This window comes from Octodon degus, unplaced genomic scaffold (assembly GCF_000260255.1).
Source record: "Octodon degus isolate 3935 unplaced genomic scaffold, OctDeg1.0 scaffold00222, whole genome shotgun sequence".
In the NCBI taxonomy this organism is placed as follows: domain Eukaryota; kingdom Metazoa; phylum Chordata; class Mammalia; order Rodentia; family Octodontidae; genus Octodon; species Octodon degus.
The window spans coordinates 383,935-391,102 of record NW_004524798.1 but is presented as its reverse complement, the minus strand read 5'-3'; the positions used below and the strand labels follow the sequence as shown (position 1 = coordinate 391,102).

General features: G+C 41.2%; 1 pseudogene; it reads left to right on the top strand.

The window, feature by feature from the left end:
• The first annotated feature begins 2,891 nt into the window (after nt 1-2,891).
• On the top strand, nt 2,892-6,849 carry LOC101576602 (annotated as a pseudogene).
• Nucleotides 6,850-7,168: the final 319 nt, after the last annotated feature.

Here is a 7,168-nt window from a genome sequence, read left to right as displayed (position 1 = left end):
CATTCATGATAAAAATGTGGAAGGTAACTTGGTAAAAGCCTTATTTAACCTAATCTTAAACTGATAAAGCCAAACATGGTGCCACCATCATACTAAATGAGGAAAATTTAAAAGCATTCTCATGAAAATGAGGATGAAGACAAGTGTGTCTACTCTCACCATTCCTGTATGATATAGTACTAGAAACTTTAGCCAGCATAACTGAGCAAGAGAAATAATTAAAAGGGTTGGAATGAGAAAGAAAGAAAGAAAGAAAGAGGACAGGGAGACAGCTTGGCAGTCTAAGCTCCTGACTGGCAAGTGCAAAGACCCTGGTTTGATCCCCAGTACCACATCCCTGTGCCGGCCCCACGCCAAGCCGGCTACTGAAACCAGGAATGGTGGCACTTGCCTGTCATCCCATCTCTGGGGAGGTTGAGACAGGAGAATCACTATGAGTCCAAGCTGCGTAGTGACATGCTCTTCTAAATAAATGAATAAATAAATATAAATAAATTATTTTTAAAAATTTTTTAAAAACAAGAAAAAAGAAGTGAAATTGTCCTTATTTATAGATGGCATCATACTTTACATGGGGAATCCAAAGCACTTCACCAGAAGATCTTTAGAACTAATAAACTTAGGAAAGTGGCAGGATACAGAATAAACACAGAAATCAATTGTATTCCTGACACCTAGAATGAACCCACTGAGAAAGAAATCAAGAAAATGGTCTGATTCAAAATAGCCTCAAGGGCCAGGGAGATGGTTCAGTAGAATAAGCGCGTCCCTGGTAAGCGCAAGGGCCTGAGTTCAATCCCCAGTTAAATACACACACACACACACACACACACACACACACACAGCCTCAAAAAAATTAAATATCTGAGAATTAACCTAGCCTAGAAAGTGAAAGATCTCTATAAGAAAAGTTATATGTCTCTGAAAAAAAGAGATTTTAGGGGACTTTAGAAAATGGAAAGATATCCCTTCTTCTTGGACAGACAGAACTAACATCGTCAAAATAGCCACATTAACAAAAATGAAAAAAAAAAAAAGAAAAAGAAAGAAAGAAATATAAAGCCAGGGAGATGGCTCAGTAGAATAAGCGCTTGCCTGGCAGGCCCAAGGGCCTGAGTTCAATCCCCGGTTCCGAAAAAAAAAAAAAGAAACAAAAATGATATATAAGTTTAATGCAATATCCTTCAAAATACCATCAACATTTTTTTCGCAGAACTACATAAAATAATTATAAAATTCATATTGAACTGGAAGAGACAGCCAAAGCAGTCCTGGGTAATAAAAGCAAGGCAGGAAGCCTTAGGATCTCATTCTTATAACAACAAAACTGCAGTAGTAAAAACAAACAAACAAACATCACAGTACAGCCCAGAAACAGAAATATTGACTAATGGATAAAATAAAGGATGCAGAAACAACCCCCAAGGATCATCAGGCAGCTGATTTTTTGATAAAGGGCCCAGTAATATATGCTGGAGAAAAGGTAAACCTTTTAAGAAACAGTGCTAAGAAAAAAAAAAAAAAAGAAAGAAAGAAACAGTGCTCGGAATACTGGTTATCCACATGTAAAATGAATCTGATCCACCTTGCATAAGATCAAATAAAAATGAATCAAAAGCCTATATGTAAAAACAGCAATGCTAAGTCTAGTTGGAAAAAAAATGGTAAGAATACATGAGCATAGGCAAAGACCTTCTGAACAGAACCTCGGTAGCTCAAGAAATAACACCAAGAATCATTAGTGGGATTATCTTAAATTAAAATTCCTGCATAGGGCTGGGAGATAGCTCTGCAGTCTAAGTGCCTGCCTGGCAAGTGCAAAGTCCCAAATTCGATTCCCAGTACTACATGCCAGGCTGGCCCTGGATCTGGACATGTTGGCATATGCCTGTAATTCTAGAACTGGGGAGGCTGAGACAGGAGGATCACTACAAGCCTGAACTGCATAGTGAGACCCTGTATAAATCAATCAATCAATCAATCAAAATTTCTGCACAGCAAATGAAACAACCAACAGAGTGAAGAGACAACCTACAGAATAGGGAAAAAAAATTACCAACTACTTCTCAGACAAAGGACTAATATCTAGATATATAACTTTAAAATATTAAATCAAAAAATAAAAGACTCTTCCAGACAGCTGTTAAAAATGATCAAGATGCAACATGTGGGCTGGTGAGATGGCTCGGTGGTCTAAAGCACCTACTTAGAACAAGCTAAGCTAAGCAGGGCACGGGGATCACGGTTCAGTCCCCCGGCACCACATGCCAGCCCCGCCCCCTGGTGGGCTGAGCTGGCCACACACACAAAAAAAAATATAAATAAATAAATTAATTAAAAAAAAAGATGCAACATGTACATGTGTCAAACCCCCAGGCTAAAAGTTGTCACTATATATCACAAATGTACTAATAAAGGGCTGGCCAAATAGCTCAGTAGATTAAAGCACCTGCAAGCAAGTGCAGGGGCCGGGGGCTTAATCCTCAGACCTGCCACGCCAGCCCCGCCCTCCAGGGCATGCTGAGACAGCAATTGAGACTGGGCATGGTGGCACGCTGTCTGTAATCCCAGATCTTGGGAGGCTGTAAACAGGTGGATCACTATGAGTCCAATCTAGTAGTGAGACCCTGAACATCCTGTAGACCCTTCCCTAAAATACAAAAAATAATAAATAAATAAATAAATAAATAAATAAATAAATAAATAAAAGTTTGGAGATACTATAAGAAAGTTATCTAAATCCCATCAGGTTTTTTAAAATAATTGATAATAAAATTTACATGGAGAACCCTGACCCTGTAGTCACCCTCCCTGACATCCTTTCATGCTGTCACTGCCTTTATGTGTGGTCACTGAGCCAGGAGGAAGGTGACAGCAGCCAGTAATGCATCATGTCTGGGGGTACATTATGTCACTGGACGCACCCTTGGAAGAATTTTGAGAGCCTACTGGAAAGAGCAGCAAAAGAGCTTTCTGGATATCAGAATTTCAGGTAAGGGCTTATGGACCTGTACTTCCCTTAGGGTTGCTATGGAGATGTAAACAAGGTAAGCCAAGAACACATTACATAAAGCTGGAGTTATAGAAGGAAGTCAAGGAACTTGGTGTTGCCAGTGAATTGGTAACTCCCAAGCCCAAAAAAGCTAAAATAAAAGAGAAGCTAAATAGAGACACTAAAAGGGCCAGGGAGATGGCTCAGTGGAATAAGTGCTTCCCTGGCAAGCGCAAGGGCCTGAGTTCAATCCCTGGCCCTGAGTTCAAAAAGAAAAAGAGACACTGAAGGATTCAACAGATATTCAGAAGAATTTTCCACTTCTCACCATAAGCAAAGATCTACCAATGGAGACACTGATGAATGACAGAAAAAAAAGGCAAAATGAGTGTCACCCTTAGAAATTTCTATTCATAAATCAAATGATAATAAACTAGAGGAAACACTGACATGTGAACAGAAAGGGGGAGCCCTCTCCAATTTGTGTATTTCTGAAGAGACCATAAAGCTTTTCAAAGGTCGAGGGGTAGCTTATCTCTTTCCTATTCACAAGACCTTCGGTCCTGTATATGAAGGAAAAGGCTTAATTGCCAAGCAAGGACAAGAACAGAAAAGACATTCTCGCTTGCCATTCCCTTGATTGAAAGGCTCTAAAGAAGTCAAGAAACAATTTTTAAAAGCTGCTCACCAAAGATACTCATCTTGTTTTGGCTCCAATAAAGGAAGTGACAAACCAGGTAGCTGAAGACTTCAAAGATACAACTAGGAAGCTCAGTGGAGTGTTTTTATGGTGGGACATCATATCAGAGCCATATTAATCATATTCAGAATGAAAAATGTTACCCTCCAGCTGGTAGGTTTTTCTTTCAACCTAGAAAGAATTACAAGGTAGAGAGTCAGAAGAAAACTGAGCAAAGTACTTATAGAGCAAAAGCAGAGAGCGGCATTTATTGTAAGTGAAAGCAAATATCCCCCAGGCAAATAAACCTGGGAGGGGACTTCAACCTAGACTTTTTCTCTAGGGAGTTTTATACCCCCAAAATGACTACATCTCAGCCAAGTTGAGATCATCATTTGAAGTTACATGCAGGAAAATTTGACTTAGAAGTGGGCCTATAGGAACCCGGGGTGCATAGCATGTGTGCCTTGTAAACACCATTAATTGTAACTTTAAACAGAACAGAGAAGTGCTGTAGAGAAGTATGAACATCTTGTTCCTGGGCAAGATCTCACCAAGTGAATGAAGCCTTTATTTGCTGAGCCTCCAGTGCCCTGGTTTGTCTGTCATATCAGAGTGTACTTCCCTGAGTCACCCCAATGCTCTCTTCAGTGTGGCCTTTTCCCTGGCTGCTGTCCCTTCTGTAGGTGTTCCTTTTCTAGAACACTTCCTGTACTCTCTCTCTCCTTGTGGGCCAGGGTCACTCTGCGCTTACTGGGATTCCCCGGGTCATTCTTGGACACAGTGAAGTGTGAGAGGCCTGCTAGGAGTCCACCAGCCCTCTGCCCCACAGCAACCTTTTCACAGCAACCTCAGCTGCTTAACTTCCCTGCTCTGCCCTTCACTCCACCTGTACCTCATGCCTATTGCGTACCAACTCTACGCTTTGACACTGGAAGAACAGAAATAAATGGGATTGCACTCTTAAGAAGCCTATGGTCTGACATGCAAACCTGAAAAACAGTAGTATGAGATAGGAGTCAAGCACTGAAGGAAGACAGTAAAAAGAATGACCCGACCTTGCCTGGAGGAACATGGCAAACTCCATAGAGTAGGTGCCGCTTGGCTTGGGTTTTGAAGTGAACTGGAGTTTATGGGCAGAGGCATGAGATGTGGACCAGCCTGGAAATTGAGGGCTCTGGCTTCAGGGAATGCTTACATCTCATGGAAGGCTCCAGGCTTTGTTGGAGACCAAGGGGCTTGGGGAATTCTTACTGCACTGGCCCTGAGGAGGAGAATGTGGACGAACATCTGAACCCAAACCCTGCGGATCCCCTGCTGTTCTCCTGCACTCGCATTCCCATGCCTCAGCCCTTCGCCATGCTTGGTCCTGGCTGCAGACAGAATGTTTCTGCACAGCCATCTGGGAGGGGATGACCCTGTGTTTATCTGGCTCTGCCTTCTGCCCCATTCTCTTCCTTCACAGAGACTGGAACTTTGGCCGTAACGCAGAAGATAATTCTGTGCTGTCCATGGACTTCTCCACCCTGCTCTTCCCAGTGAGGAGAGTAGGAACAGCTCAAAGAAAAAGACTGGAGAAATGATTATTGAAGTTTCTTTTTTCTGCTCGGATTTCCCATCTTTTTTGTCCTTTACTGTGATATTCTCACAGGGTACCGCTCATCCTCAACATTCTCTTGTACGCATCGTGTTTTACAGAAACTGATTGACCAGATTACTGTTGGGTGCCACTTGTTATCTCCCTGCTTCTGTACTGACATCTTCGTTGGAACCCCTGTTCATATCAAAGATGACCTGCAAAGTGGCAGCCTTGATCTTTTGAAACTGCTCCATCTTGTACTTGATGGAGTGGATCAAATGCTAGATTTAGGTCATGCTGAGTAAAGATATCCATGAATCTTTGAAGATATCCATGAATCCTACAAAGCTGATTCTGAAGATGTTTCTCAGACTTCACTTTTTCTGTGACTTGCCCACAGTGGACATACAGAGTCCCCAAAAATACATAAAATCAAGATATGAACAGGTTGAATTTATTAGAAAAATGACTCAAAAGGCTGCAGCTACTGCGGAACATTTGGCCATCTGGTGCCACTGGTCTGAGAGACCAGCAGTTATTGGAGATGTCCTTCAAACCTACAGTGGGTCTGAAGAGATGGAGAAGAATGTAACTGAAATGGCCATGAAACCACACATAGAACAGAATGTTCAGTATTTACATGGGCACTTTGCACAGTCACAAAGAAAAATTACACTGAAAGGCTTCAGATAAGGCTTTTGAAGTTTTCATAGCTATCAATATGCTACCCATGGCTTAGACATTCCTGTGATTGACCTGGTGACTCAAAGTTCTCATCCACAGAATGTTGACTCCTATAGTCATTATCCAAGACACATGGGGCAGGCTGGCAAGACAGAGATTTGCATATGTTTTATCAACCAGGAGAAAGAGGTTAACTAAGTGATGTGGAAGAAAAAGCAGGAATTACTCTTAAATGTGTGCATGTTCCTTCTACAATGGACTTAGTTGATTCTAAAAGTATGGATCCCATGGGGGTCTCTGGTTTCTACTTTTTATGCTGCTTTGATTTTTTTTCCAACCACCAGCTCAGAGAGTGACAGAAGAGAAAGGAGCAGTGGATGCCTTGACTGTAGCATCAGCCCATGTTTCTGGACAGCAAGCTTTGAACCATGTTGTTTAATCACTTCTGATAAAGAGTTGATGGTCAAGACTCTAGAAATCTCAGAAGAAATACAGAATGCCAGCTGTGCTTGGAAAGGATTTAACAGTAGTAGTGCAGTGTTCCAAATTACCAGAATTATCAGCCTCCTAAAAGGAAATATGGCTGTCTGCTTTAATGTTCACATAATTAGAGGCAGAGTGGGATGATTCAGACTGGCTACTCGCAGTCCCAAGCCAAACTGAAAAATTGAAGAACGTTATTATGGAAACACATCTTCTAATTCCAGACAGAGAAGTAGTTGGTCAAATAGCATGTTTGACCAATCAGGCTTGTCAGGTGGCCAAGCTAGTGTCCGGTAAGGTAGATAGAATTGACAAGAAAGTTGGTCAGGAAGTGAACAAGATGGTAGAAGATGAAATGGGATCAGAAATTGATCAAGAAGCAGAGGCCATGGAGTTTTGATTGAGCATTTGATGGTTAATCCACCAATGTGAGCGTGCCTGTTTCTGCCTAATTGTGTACATTATCTACCAAAAATGTGGGTTATCAGAGTTGAGGTATGTGTGCTATTTGTAAAGAAATTGATCGTGCTTTATGAACACAAGAATGGTTGTAAACAAATCTACTTATCTAGTTGAATCTTTGAATAAAAAAGCTTCTTTCTATTGAAAAAAATTCTAGATAGAAATGCAAAAGATTTAGATGGTCAAATGAATTTTGAAAAACAAGAGGGAAAATTTAAGGTTATTACCTGAGTTTTAGACAATATAAAAATACAGCAATCACTATAGGATGGCATTGGCACAAAGACAG